The 14,783-nt window shown below is 39.1% G+C and overlaps 1 long non-coding RNA gene across 1 annotated transcript; it reads left to right on the top strand.

Moving 5' to 3' along the window:
- The first annotated feature begins 246 nt into the window (after nucleotides 1–246).
- Nucleotides 247–6,849, top strand: LOC128074499 (uncharacterized). Its single transcript, XR_008203215.1, has 3 exons — nucleotides 247–317; nucleotides 6,184–6,335; nucleotides 6,727–6,849. It is a non-coding gene; the product is annotated as an uncharacterized LOC128074499 (long non-coding RNA).
- Nucleotides 6,850–14,783: the final 7,934 nt, after the last annotated feature.

Below are 14,783 nucleotides of genomic sequence, written 5' to 3'. Positions count from 1 at the left end.
TATAAGCATCGTGATACACTGGATCTCTGTATTAGGAAAAGCTTAGCCTTTAGTCAACCCTTTAGTCATTGGTTCACACCGTGAAAGGGTAGAATGTATGGGAACTGCTGAGTCATGGCCTGAACCTCTCACTGATCACTGAGGCAAGCAATGAGTCAGCCCTGGAGCACAGGTGAAAGCAATTCACCTGTGCTGCCGGAAGGGGTGGAGCTTGGCTCCACCTCTCATAGACCCATTGAAGAGCTGACTACCAGTGTGGAAGGACCTCTTTTGGAGGTACACTCTACTGGAGTTTTCCACACAAGCCCAGGATATGGGTGAGTGTACCTATCTTTTCTGTTTCCTGCTTTGGTGTAACTACTACATAGCCAAGCTCTCTGCTACACCATAACATCTGTATATTCATTAATTGCACATCTGTGTACAGTGCCTTAGTGCAAATTGGACCAAATGAATCTGAACAGTATAAACTCAACAAATAACCATCTTTATTTCTGGAGTTCTTTATTATTGGTACAATAAGAAAGGGGCTATTGGAAAAGTGTATTTAGCTTTAAGAAGGGTGAGGTCACAAATTTGCAGTGCCTTCTAGGTGTATTTTCTAATTCATTTGAAAAATTAAATATTACCAGTAAAAAAATCTTCAGAAAGTAAGACAGCTACTGGATATCTTTATTCAAGAACAGAAATCCATTGTACAAATTACATAGTTAAATTCTGCTTTCAGAATTAATTTGTCTCTATTTTTTTTTAAACCTTGTACAAAGATATGTTTCATCCTGTTAAGGGATAGGATATGATTGTTGGGTTATGAGGGTATGACTCAAGAGGACAGTGTTGACCTAATGCTAATATGGACTGAGGACTGCAAGACATGCTATATGATAAGAATTTGTGAGTCCTGATTAGAGAGTTGAACCACAGTTTTTTTTTAATGAGAACTTTGAGCTGTTCTCAGCTCAACCCAGGAATTCAGTCAGGCAGAGAAGGAGCTAGAATTCACATTGCTTTTCAATATTAGATAAACTTCTTGGCTTAAGTACTATAATGTTAAGTGCAGCTGTGTCACCGGTGCATTTGCCTCTTTCTCACCTACACTTCTTCAGTTACAGCCTAAACATTTGAAACATTCTATTATGAAAATCTGAAATAAATTGTTTTGCCATCCTTGAAATTTCTCCTTCATTTTTTGCTTTGGCAAATACTATTCATTGAATTCAGTCCCTGAGACTGACAAAGTGGTTGCCAAATAAATTATGTTTAAAAAATACTAAAAAAGAAAGCCCAGCTTGTCTTACTGTACTTGTCCAGCAGCATGACACAGATTTCTCCAAACAAACTGTAATATTCACAGTGGGTCTAGCAAAATAACAGAAAAATCTGCACTTGCATGAAATAAAGTATTTCCAATACATCACCAGCATATGCAGTAATACACAGCAATTCTGAAAAGGCAGTGGAATAGTCTCCAACAGAAAAGGCTAAGAAGGACTAAAAGATAATGGAAAGTACAAAAATTAAGTACCTGATGACTGAGATGGCAGAGGCACTGCTATAATAAAATGGCACATGCCACTTACCTCCTATGGAAGAAGAGACAGGCAGCTTGGTGAGAGTACAAAGTTATTAGGATGTGCAAGAAGAAAGAAAGGCAAAAGCCCAGTTTGAACTTGACTTGGCCATAGGGGTAAAAGAGAAGAAAAAAAAATGTAAAAATGTAATAAAATTAAAAGGACGATTAAAGAGATTCTCCATCCTTTATTAGACATGACCACTGAAGATAAGGAAAAGGCTGAGGATCTCAATGCCTTCTTAACATCTATCTCTTTTCAACTCTTTGAAAGGGTAGATAACAGCAGGACAAGGGAAAATGGTTTTAAGTTAAGGGAGGGAAGATTTAGGTTGGTATCAGGGGAAGTTCTTTATAGAGAGGGTGGTGAGGTGCTGGAACAGGCTGCCCAGAGAGGTTGCGGATGCCCTGTCTCTGGAGGTGTTCGAGGCCAGACTGGATAGGGCCCCGGGCAGCCTGGTCTAGTATTGAATGTGGAGGTTGGTGGCCCTGCATGTGGCAGGGGATTGGAGATTCATGATCCTTAAGGTCCCTTCCAACCCTGGCCATTCTGTGATACAAATCATCCTCAGGTTATGCTGCCCCATGACTTGGGAGTCTTGGATAAGGAGCAGAATAAACCCCCCATGATTCAGGTGGAAAGAGTTAGAAACATACTACTCCACATGAACTGTGACAAGTCCATGGGACATATGGGATCCATCTGAGGGTGCTGATGAATTGGTGGAAGTGATTGCTAAGCATTTTCTGCCATCTATCAGTATTCCTGATCAGCAGGAGAGGTCTCGAAGGACTGGAGGAGGCTTGCCAAAATGACTCCCATCTACAAGAATGGTCAAAAGGGAGATCCAGGGAACTACAAGCTTGTCAGCCTGTCAGTGCCAGGTAAGGTTATGGAGTATATCATCTTAAGGGAGATCATACAGCATGTGTGGATCATCCAGGGGATCACGTCTAGCCAGTATGGGTTCATGAAAAGCAGGTCCTGCTTGACCAACCTGATCTCCTTCTATGATAGAGTAGCCCAGCTGGTGGATGAGTAAAAACTATTGACATATTCCATATTTTTCTTCAGCAAAACCTTTGGCACTGTCTCCCACAGTATTCTTCTGGAGAAGCTGGCAGCCTGTGGCTTGGACAGATGCAGTCTTTGCTGAGTAAAGAAATGGCTGCGTGGCCAGGTCCAGAGGGTGGTGGTGAATGGAGTTAAATCCAGCCAGTGAACAGACACAAGCGGTGCTCCCTAAGGGTCAGAAGTGGGGCCTGTCCTGTTTAATGTCTTTGTTGGTGACCTGGATGAGGGCACTGAGTGCACCCTCCACAAGTCTGCAGGCGACACCAAGATGGGAGGAAGCGTCGATCTGCCTGGGGTAGGAAGGCCCTACAGAGAGATCTGGGCAGGCGGGATGGCTGGGCTGAGGCCAAAGGGATCAAGTTCAACAAGAATGAATGCCGGGTCCTGCACTTTGGGCACAACAACCCCAGGCAGCACTGTGGGCTTGGGCAGAATGGCTGTGTGGAGAAAAAGGAGCTGGGGGTGCTGGTCAGCGCTCAGCAATGTGCCCAGGTGGCCAAAAAGGCCAATGGCATCCTGGCTTGCATCAGAAAAAGCGTTGCCAGCAGGAACAGGGCAGTGATCATCCTCCTGTACTCAGCTCTGGTGGGGCTGCACCTCAAGTGCTGTGTGCAGTTTTGGGCCCCTCGCTATAAGAAAGACACTGAGGCTCTGGAGTGTGTTCAGAGAAGGACAACAAAGCTGGTGAGGGGTCTGGAGCATAAGTCTTATGAAAGGCATCTATGGAGCTGAAAATCTTTATTCTGGAGAAGAGGAGGCTTATGAGTCACCTTATCACTCTTCACAACCTGAAGAGTGGAATGGGCTGCCAGGGAGGTGGTGGAGTCACTGCCCCTGGAGGTGTTCAAGAAATATTTAGATGTTGTACTAAGGGACATGGTTTAGTGGGAAATATTAGTGGTAGGTAGATGGTTGGACTGGGTGATCTTAGAGGTCTTTTCCAATTTTAATGATTCTGTAATTTTATATGGATACTCATAACCGCAAGTTGAGGTCTGGAAGATGGGAATTCACACTTAGGTCTGAGTGTTCAGCTGCTCTGGTTCATATTTTAGGACCCAGAATACGTATAAGATTGTTTGAAGAAAAAAAAAATATTTAATTCAACATTTTTGTGGTTATGACACATCATGAAATGAGAAAGAATACTGTTGATCCTCATCAGGCTACAAGTTTAGCCCATTCCTCCAGCTTTATAGCAACAAAATAGCTTGAGGAAGGGCAACTTCCTGCAAAGCTAAGCCGTTGTAAAAGGAATGGAAAACTCATGGCAGCAGAAGTAGGAAAACAGAGGGAAAATCTGATTTTGCCACTTTGTGAGAATACTGAACTGCAAGAATTCATTTATCCCCATAGAATCACAGAAAGGCACTGTCAGTCTCCTGTCTCATTTTAAGTGAGCTCTTTCAAATGTTTCTATTTGAACACAGTTTGATCTGATGGCATGAAAGAGGATGTAGGTAAAGTATTTGAACAGCAAGGGAACTTTCAGAAAATGGTTTTTAGAGAACTTCGGCAATTATTTCACGCTTGAGAGTAATTAATCTACACCTCTTATAAAGTGACCATTAAACACGGTCTCAGATTTCTTTTAGCAGCATAGAAAGCCTGTAGATGAGCAATGAATTTAAATAACACTAAAAAATTCAGTGGTCATTTTAAATATTTGGTTGCTACTTGGGGTATCTCATTGATACTGGACACAGCATTTCAAGTATGAGACCAGTGGTATGTAACAATCCTCTGGGCTCAGTACTGGTACCGGCGGTGACCATTTTCTTTGGTGATGTGGACAATGTGATGGAGTGCCTTTTCAGCAAGTTTGCAGATGTCACCAACTGGAGCAGGGCAGCTGATGGTCTGGAGGGAAGAGATGCCATGCAGAGGAAACCTGACAGACTTGAGAGCTGTGCTGGTGCAAAACTCATCAAGTTCAGCAAGGTTAAGTGCAAGGTCCTTCACCTGGGTCTGGGCATTTCCAAGTACAAATACAGGCTTTTCAGTGAGTGGATAGAAAGTCATCTTGCATCTTAGGGATATGGATGATTGAGAAACTCAACTCAAGCTGCAAATGTGTGCTTGCAGCTCAGAAGATCAAGTGTATCCTGGGCTGCATCAAAAGACACGTGACCAGCAGGGAGAGGCAGGTGACTGTCCCTGTTTGCTTCACTCTCATGAGTTCCCACATGCAGTACTGCTTCCACGTCTGGGAACCCAACTCAAAGACATGAGTGAGTTCATAAAAGAGCATAATGATGATCAGAGGTCTCCTGTGAAGACTGGCTGAGAGATTTGAGCTTGTTCAGCCTGGAAAAGAGAAGGATCCAGGGAGACCTTACAGCAGCCTACTTGTACCTAGAGGAGCCTACAGGAAAGATGGGCATAGATTCTTTATCAGAGAGTGCAGTGGTAGGACAGGAGTTGTGGCTTTAAAGTAAGAGGGTAGATTTAGATTAGAAATTTGGAAGAAATTCTTTGCTATGCAGATGCTGATATGAACAGGTTGCGCAATGAATCTGTGGATGATGCCTTCCCAGAAGCATTCAAGGCCAGGCTGGATGGGGCTTTGAGCAACTTGGTCTACAGGGAGATGTTCCTGTGCATGGAATTAAATGGCCTTTAAGGTACCTTCCAACCCAAACTGTTCTATTATTCTATGAAGTACAATATAAAGGACACTTCAGACTCCTTCCCTGTTGATAAAGTTGCTACCTACACATAAGGAAACTTTCCTTAGCTGCAATGAAGATATGAACAGGCACAACAAGAATTACATTACAAGTTTTCACATTATTCCAAAAGCTGAAGCCAGCTGGTGTTCAAATTACTGAAAAACCGTCTTCGTCAGTTAGGGAGATTAGTTACATGTGAATAGTACATTATGAGTCCAATTCTCTGCTGTCATCAACTTTTCTTTCCCCTTCATAGACACATCCTAAATTGCTTTTCTATCTAATTTTCTAACCACGCTAATTAAACTCCAGAACCTTTTTTCATGTCCTCGCCTGTATCACTACCTTAGCCAAAAAGTGAAATGCCGTACTATGAAGATGATGCAAGAGAAAGCATTTAATTAACAAAGTACTTTAACCCTTCTTTTGTCATTCTTGGAAAGAGGAGTGGAGAAACTGAAGGTCCATGAGATGCAGCAGAGAGTAGAAGCTGGTGCCAGCCATGTGAAGGGACAGACACGTGTGAACAGCTTGGAGCAATTCCTTTTAACAATTTCAAAGGCAACAGCATTATATTGAGATTGTCACTGCCTGACATAAAAGATAAACAAAACCCCAAAGCAGTAACAAGAAGAACAAAAAAAAAAAAAAGGGCAAAGCCTGTACTGCCCTGCTTGCAAGAGCTAAAGTCCACAGCACTCTTTCCATGCTTTGCGATTTTCATAGCTTGCCTGGCAGAATGACTAGTAATCGTAGAATTGTTTGTATCAGAAGAGAACTTAAGGATCATGCAGTTCCTATCTCTCTGCCATGGGCAGATATGTACTCTGAAGACTGATAGGACCTTTATAACCTTCATACCACAGATCCTGGACAATCCATCTGGAACTGTAGTGTTGTCATACTCTGCTGTATGAGTTTATGCCTGTGTAATGACAGCAAGTGAGGATTCACTCCAGTGCAACAGCAGTGGACACAGAAATGTAGGAGAGAAGCTCTTTACCTTCAAAAGACTCAGGTATGTAAGGATCTCAAAAGACACCCTTGCCTCCACCACCAATCTTTAAATGAGGTCTGACCTGAGATGTTGGCATGCAGCTGATCCCCCTTGGGTTGGCCCCGCCTTCCTACCAGGTACCCAATCACTATTTCAAGCTGTGACTTAGCATTTCCACTATAGTCTGCTTACAACAGGCCCATTTTAATTGAGCTTAGACAGTGTTTTCATGAGAGCACAGGTCTACAGTGCTCTTCAGAGAGCCTGCAGTTGTACTGGTTATTTTACTTTGGGGAACAATGGGCTGGCAGTGGTCCCTCCCCAACCTCCTCACACTGGAGACCTAACGCCGAGGAAAGGAGCCATGTGAGTGTGATGGGAGGCTCACTGCTGGTAGTATCACTCTTTACAGGTTGTGAAGCTTCTCACTGCACACATAACTTACGTTGGATGATAGAATTTGGAAGACTGCATGGGCTCTTTTGTCAACTCAGGCTACCTGTGCGCTGGGCAACATCAGCAGACAGAACCTGCAAGTGAGAGAAGTGGTCAGACTCTCCTGTGCTACATTTGAAGTGCCCCACTTGGAGCACTATGTCTGGTTTCAGGACCCTGGGCCAGCCGGGGCTGAGGACAAACTGAAGAGAGTAGATCAGAGAGATTGAGAGGCTTAAAGGACAGTGAAGGCCTACACTTATGGAGCCCTTATACTATAAAAAGTGTGGGCCCTATTACTGGAGTCTGTTTAAAATGAGCACATCGTAGATATTTTACTAACTTAAAGCCATAATTTTGGTTGCAAGGCTGCTCTGTATCTGCATTTAGCTGTTACAAAGCAGGAGGAGAGGGCACATGAATGGCTTTCACAGTTATGAAGTACATCTTAGCAACCCCTCTAACCATTCCAATTTAATGTTTTCTTCTTTCTTCCTGCATTGAGGTCTATGTGGTAGAATACACATCTCCCATGCTAAACCAAGCCGCATCTCTTACCCTAACTCAAATCAATTATGAAGCTATACAGGACAGAAAAAAAGAGGGGAACATAGTGCTTCAACTCTCCTTTTATGCTGCAGTACCTGTCAGACCACACAGGTGTTGTTAGAAAACTAGAGGGCTCCCATGAAGTGTGAATTTGCACCAGTGCAGGTGTCTGAGATTAGGAAACAGAAAACAGCTGACAAGCAGAGTGGGAGCAGAGTGGCCAGAGGTTTGCTGCTCTCTGACAAAATGTGCGTATTCTGGGCTGGGGGGAGACTTGCTATTTTCTGCAGACTGGATGAGTTCTTGTATGTGTATTAATAAACAAAATCTGTTAGTTCTCTGGTTCCTTTTTATTATTTAATTTCAGTGTCACACTATCTCTGAAATATCCACTGGGGATCAAACATTGGATTAAGTTTCCTCAGGCAAACAGAGCTACAGTGTCTTAGGCTGCAATCTACTATGTGAACTATTATCATAACTGAAAAAGTCAGTGGTAGAGTTTCTGTCATAGTAGCTAGGTATAGCATTTCATCTGGTGTTTATGTCACTACAGGCTGAATTATTCCTCTCACAAAGCAATGCATTTTTCATTTTCTGAAGTGAAACAAAAAGTAATATAAACCATTCATTTCAGTAAATTGTATGCCTATACTAGTATATTCCAAAGCATTTAGTGTTTTGTGTTTAACATTCTTTTTGAACAAATTTGTAGATATGTCAGTATAACTGTTCGTTATTTTTAACTTCCTGGGTAACTATTTTTTTTTCCAGTTATCTAATACTTTTCAGGGAAGACAAAATCTTTAACTCTGCTATATCTATATTTCGATAACATAACAAGGAGTGCATAATTGATGGGTTGCCTTAGAAACCATTATTGCTGGTGGGTGTTATTAGAAATCTCTGACTCCTAAAATTCAATATTACCTTCTATTGGAAGGGAGAAAGAAAAAGCTTACAAATCCATGAGGGTATCAAAGTCATACACCTCAGCTTCAACAAACTAACAATATTTTGTTATGATTAAAGGTCTTTTTATGTTTCTCCATGAGGTAAGAAAGGTGTTGGTTTATTTTCTTTTTTTTATTTTTCCCATAATTAAAAGAATCTATTTCCTGTGGATGTATCTGTGCATATTTGTATTCTAGCTCCAGATGTATGCTGTCTGCATTATAATCCCACACACTTCAGCATAAAAACTGGACGTACCCATCCCACTCTTCACCTCTTATTATCACGTAGAGCACAAGCTGGCTAGTAGTTCTGGGAAATTTCAAATTCACTTGAGTAACTTCATAGAAAATGGGCAATCTTTATGGAATAGCTTTTTCTAGCACATTTTACATTACAAATTACTGAAAAATACTGAGACTGTATTGCATTGCACTGATATAGATAAATATCTTTAAAATATCATTAGAACCTGTTAGAGATTGCTATGATTAGTCAGGTTTTCTGTGCTTATTATTTCACAGCTTTCAGGCCCTCTCTCCCTCCCTCCCCTGCCTTTTTGTAATAAAGAAGACTGGAGATACAGGGAGTAAATTCTGTCTTATGAAAGACAGAGAAAGCTTCTGGTCGCAGATTTGCTATTGAATCTAACTTCTAGAAAAATGGAAACCTTATGGATGAAATGGTCTAAGTATGCTTGCCAACCATTTAAATCCTTTGAATGTGTTTGTGACTGTAGGCATTTTTGGGATGTATAAAGACTGGGACTAAAAGGCTGGTAATCGTTATACTTAGCACACCTTCAGAAGAAATCACTTCAAATTACAACTCAGGAAAATAAAAGCACTTTTATTCTTATTGAAGAATGTATTTAAACATGGTTAAAAAAAAAATTCAGTGGAATTCACTGTAAAAGAGAAAGCACTACAAGAATTAATCTGATAATATGCTTAGAAGCCACATGTAAAACAGACCAATTTTTTTGTCCCGATTGTGTATTTACAGATCATAAGAACAAATTAATTGAAAACCTCTTGCAGTAAGATCTGGAGTTTAATTGCTGCTGGCAGAGAGGGAAATTATAGTTTTATGTAACTATATAAAATAGTCATATAAAATGTATATAAAAATTTACTTTCAGTTTGTGTAAGAGGGAAGAATTTGCCTGTAATTCCTTTTAATAGGAGAAATTTTGTAGAAATCAAAATAGCAGTAAAATTGGAAGCAAAATAGATATTTGATTCAGCAACACGTTAAGTCCTTGATCTCAGTTTTGGGAATAGGCATTTATCTAACCACAAGGACTTCATTGCTTCACAATTTCAGAACCTGGTCTACATCCTTATCACTTTCAGATGCAATTTAAAAAACCTGTAACTGGTTTTGTACACAGGTGCATCTACTAATGATCACGTTTAAGCCAGTACATTTAGTCTTGCCTTTGAAATGCTGCTCACAGTATCCAACCTCTGTGGGATGTACCTTGTTGTATGTAATGCAACCCCTAATGAAATCTAGGTCCTTTGTATTCTCTAATTTGGCCTAAATACTCTCAATCAGATATTTAAATCTCTGTTAAATTTCCAGGGGCCCTGCTGAACCATTATCTTTTCTCTGTATAATTAATTTGCTATGTTAACTGTTTTCTTAATGTTTGAATTTTTATTATTCTTATGAACTATGCTCATTTTCACAAGAAATCATTTAGATTGTGAATACTGTTTTGTCCAATATGATCTTGCTTATAAATAATTGAGTATATACTGAAGGAAAGATTTCCCTACTATAATTGTGACTGGAGATGAATGTCAGGAGATCTATCAGGTTCCACATTCCAGAACGAGTAGCAAATAGGTTATATTTCTCTCCCAGCTTAATTTTTTTTCCAGTGTTTTGGATGATATTTTCTGCTGCTATTGGCAAAAATCAAATTAGATATTAAGATTGGTTCCTGAGTTACAAGTTCAAAATGCAAAAATATCTTTTCTTGCTTTAAGAAAATTGAAAATGTATACAAATTCAGGGTGTATGTGAGACATAGCAGTTTGAGTACATCAGTCCTTTTGTATTTAGTCTTTATGGTAAGATCAGTATCAGAAACAGCTAATTTAGAGTCAGATTAGGAATTTCTCTATTGTCCCACGGTCAGAAATTTAGCTGTAGTGTAGATGCAGCCAGTTACCTAGACTTAGATTCATAGCCAGGGTGGTAAAAAGTAAGTATATAGCTCTAAGGGAATTTTTTTTACAAAACAGTTGGAGCAAGAAATTCTTTACCTTCAAAAGGCTGACAGTGAAAGAAGAGATTCTTGAAGTCAAGAAGGGACTTTGAAAACTCATGCTTTGAGTTAATGTTGTTAAAGGAAAGGTTAATACTGTAACTATTGTAACTTTTTCTCACCCTTTCCTCTTCTCTGTATGTCTCTCAGTTGGAGTATGAAATTGCCACACTTTTCCTCTTGAAGGTGAAAAATTCTTTTGTTGTTCTTTGAAATTAAACATTTCCAAACAGTGCAGAAAATCCTCTAAGCATCTAGTTCAGTTTTGTTTAAGAGCACCTCTTTATTTTTACTGGCACTGCTTGGAGGTGGATCAGAATGTAAGGTAATTCTCTAGGGGAAAAAAAAAAAAAAAAAAAAAAAAAAAAAAAGCAAGGAAGTAAGCTTTTACTGCACAGCATTTGCCTTTGAACTCTACTTTTCTCAGTAAGTGTTGAAAAAGCATTTCTCTGTGGATCTGACAGCATGCCTCTTTTGTGATTCATTCTCAGTCTCTTCAGAAAGCTTTGAAAAACGAAGTGTAAACTGATGTAGGAGCCTGTACCACCCTGGATTGCAATTAGATGTGCTTAATGGAACAGAGAGCACCCTGCTGTCATGTTAAAAGGATAGGTACTTATGTTTTGTTTTAAATCTTTGATTAATTCAGAGGAGTCTGTTTGCAGATCAGATGCTATGATTCAAGACATCACCTATTTTTCGTTTCACTGGCTTTGGATTTCACTGTTTGTATGTTATGAATGCAAAAGCAGTGAGGTTGCTTTTCAGTAACTGTTACACTTTTGCTTTCTTGCGTGGTTCCATTTAAATGAGCCTGGATGGTTAATGTGTTTGCAGTAACACATTTCTTAACCTTACAATGAGAAACACTGAAGGAGCAGCAAAAATATCTTGTGGCTAAAATAGAGCTTCATATAAAAAACAGCAGGTCCTTCTTTATCTTGTAAATAATCCTAGCAGGACTTTTTCAAACATTTCTTCATATTGATGAATATTACTGTTCATCTTTTCAATGTCAGTGGAATGCTGACCTTACCTGTTTTAGAGATTTTGCCACTGTGTTTCAGAGAGCCACAATTTTGTATTTTGCTTTCAGTTGAATCTCAGAGTCTCACTTCTGACACAGACAACCTCAGACATGAATGTAAAGTCTAATAATTTGTGTTTCCAGTCTGGACATGGCTGTTTTCTTTGTTGTTTTTATTTCTTTATTTCTTTCTTTATTTATTTCATTGCTAATTAATGCAGAAAGTCCACAACATTTTGTGATTGTAGGAAGTTGAAATTTCATGAGAAAATTAAATATTATGTTGTGCATAAAACAACTGTTTTTTGCATGCTAATTTAACACTAATTTAACATCTTATATTGGAAGACTACCTCTGTAAGTACAACGAAAACTTTATCCACCACTGAAACAAATTGCAGTAGTATTTATTTAGATATGCCAATCTATTGTCATATATTAAGAATAGTAATCACGCAACTAAGAATATGAACAAAAGTAGCAGGTAAATCTGAAACAAGCAGAACAGACTCCTGCATATTTTCTCTGGATGTGTGGAGCAAAGGCCTGAAAGTCTGTCAGAGGTCGGTTGAAGTGGATTTTATATCCTAAATAATAGCTTTCTTGAATGACGAAAACTACAGTACTAACTTCAGTAATCTCTATTAAGAAGAAAAAACAAAAACTGCCGTGTTGGTTCTCTGTGTTTAGCTAATTTGTTAAATCGTTGCACATAAAGAAAACCAAAACTAGTAAAAACTGAGATGTTAAAAATAAGATCATAATATCGAACTTAGACAAGTCATTTTGCCTTTATTAGGTATACATATACTGTATATTTATGTGAGTATCTGTTTAAATTTTATAAATTCACATTTTCTTGACTCTTGTAATATTGAATATATTGCCCATTTGAGCTTTTTCGTCTTCAGAAGCTAGGGGCTGTAACTTAGAGTTTGATGTTACTTTTTCCTCAGGATAATGGGAGACTTGAAAAATGTAATATTACAGCATTAAATACATAAAAATAAATACATAGAATTCCATTCTGTATTGCTAGCATATCTTCTGTAAGAGGAGTCTTCACAGAATCTGTCTCAAACTGAAGTTCTGGAGTTGAGGCAATGAGGACAGGGACAAAATAAGTAGTAACTAGAAACCCTCAAATGACTTCTTTCAGTTCTAAAAATGTAAGACTGAAACTGGCTGAACTGATAACACTATGTGACATTGACTATCCTGAGACCCAGAACTGCAATCTGAAGTATGTGAAAGAGCCCAAGTACAACTAAGACAGTAACTCAGTGCTGCCATGATGGATTTGGGGGAGAATAAATAACTGCATATATTGTACCCTCACTCAAATTTGTTGATCAGACATGTATTGCTTGAAGGAGAACAAAGAAAGCATATGTGAGATGTTAAAAATCTGGTGGTCATGCCGGCAGAATCAACTTGCGTAATGAAATTAATTGGAGAAATAATGTACTGATTGATATTGTTACTTTTCTTTTGAATGCTGTGGCAATCCTGCATTGTCAAGAGGAACAAAATGTTCCTGAGATTGCTTGTTTGGCTTAAACTTACATTTAGCCTTGTTCAAGCATTTAATTTAACCAGAAAAATAGAGTATGTGAAGAGGTTTGTTTATTCACGGAAAAGAAATGATGATGTTTTTGATGAGAAGAACCTGAATATTTAATCTGAAAACAGGATACTCAAAAGTACTCTTTGCTGGTAAATGCCTACAGAATTGTTCGCTTTTAGACAAACATGCTTTCTGCTAGTGCTGTTGCAGCCCTAGAACACTTCAATTCTACTGAACACAAGGCTTGAGGAAAGCACTTGAACACCTTCCTACCCCCAGCTCCAGGATCTGCGAGAGCCTCGGAGAATCCTCCAGGGAAAAATGCAGGATTCTCCAGAGGAAAGGAAAAGTGCAGTGTTCTGGGTACTCCAGGTCCAAAATGCACTGAGGTCAGACTCCCTGGGGCAGAGGGAATTGGAGAGTTGGAGAATTTGCTAAAGTGGCCTGTAAAAACTAAGTGAGGCAATCCGATGGATGTTTTTCGTATCTTAGAAGGACAGAGATAACTAGATGAGGAGCAGGTGAGAGGGGCAATTCTTTACAGCTGGTGAGGTCTGGTTATTTTAACTAGAATTCTAAGCATGCTTTTGAAGAGTAACTTGTGCCACTTTTTTTGCAGACACTATCAGTATTTGCAGCTTTCTGAGCTGGTTTAGGGGAAGATTTGTTGCATGGGATATGTGCAAGTAATTTCCTCAAAATGTAATGTCTATAAAAAGCACAAGTATTCCAAACTGAATTTATGATTTTTTTACAGTTTTCCTGTAGCATCTGCATCTCTGGCGGCTGGTTACATGTGCGCTTACCTGTATCTATTGCATTGTCCATCTGAAAAAACTGTCTGCTTAAGCAAACCAGTAAGCCACTCTCTGCTTATTTGAATAGTTGCTGATCTATTTTTAGTTAAAAACTTTGTCTTACCTCTAGGTAGCATACTAAAAAAAAGAACTTTTAAAAGTATCGAAATAGTAGGGAAGGACAGTTCTTCTAAGACTTGAAGCAATTTACAGAATATCTATTTCAGCTTCAAATATCTAGCTTCTGCTCATCCCTGTAACCTGCTATTCTTCTGTATATCTCTCACTGTCTTAGCTCTTCAGCATGTTGTTGTTAGCAGGGTTTGTAATTTTCTTGGAATACCTTGGATTGTCTCCATGGGTTTAACAAGTCAAATTAGACATGAAATATTTTTGCTTTGTTTCTTTTGGAAGAGAGCAAACATCCTGTCAGGATGTTAAGGATGTCAAACATCCTTAACTTTCATTAAAATAGATTAAAATTGTCTCTGGGGTACAGCACAAACCTCAATGCATTACACAATATAACTTTCCTGTTCTCCATATTTAAACACAGGACATTAGAAAATTAACTTCATTTGTTCTCAGGGAAATTTGACACTTGCTGTCCAGTAATGTTGATAAATGTAGTAAGGAATCAGTGAAAGATGCAAAATAGATCTATTTTTTTGGAGTGGTTTAGGCTGGAAGGAATCTGTGGAGGTGATTTTAGCCATGCACATTCTAAACTATCCATACAGAAGGCGTTGCATCTTTTGTAGTCATAAAACTCCTGCAGAATAGAAGCGTTGGTCTTGACTTGCTTTGTCTGAATTTCTTTACTTTTCTGTGCCTCATGGTGGTGAGATGGGAGATAACATTG

Source organism: Tympanuchus pallidicinctus, unplaced genomic scaffold, assembly GCF_026119805.1.
Source record: "Tympanuchus pallidicinctus isolate F22 unplaced genomic scaffold, pur_lepc_1.0 scaffold9, whole genome shotgun sequence".
Classification (NCBI taxonomy): domain Eukaryota; kingdom Metazoa; phylum Chordata; class Aves; order Galliformes; family Phasianidae; genus Tympanuchus; species Tympanuchus pallidicinctus.
This window is presented reverse-complemented; position numbering and strand designations above follow the sequence as displayed.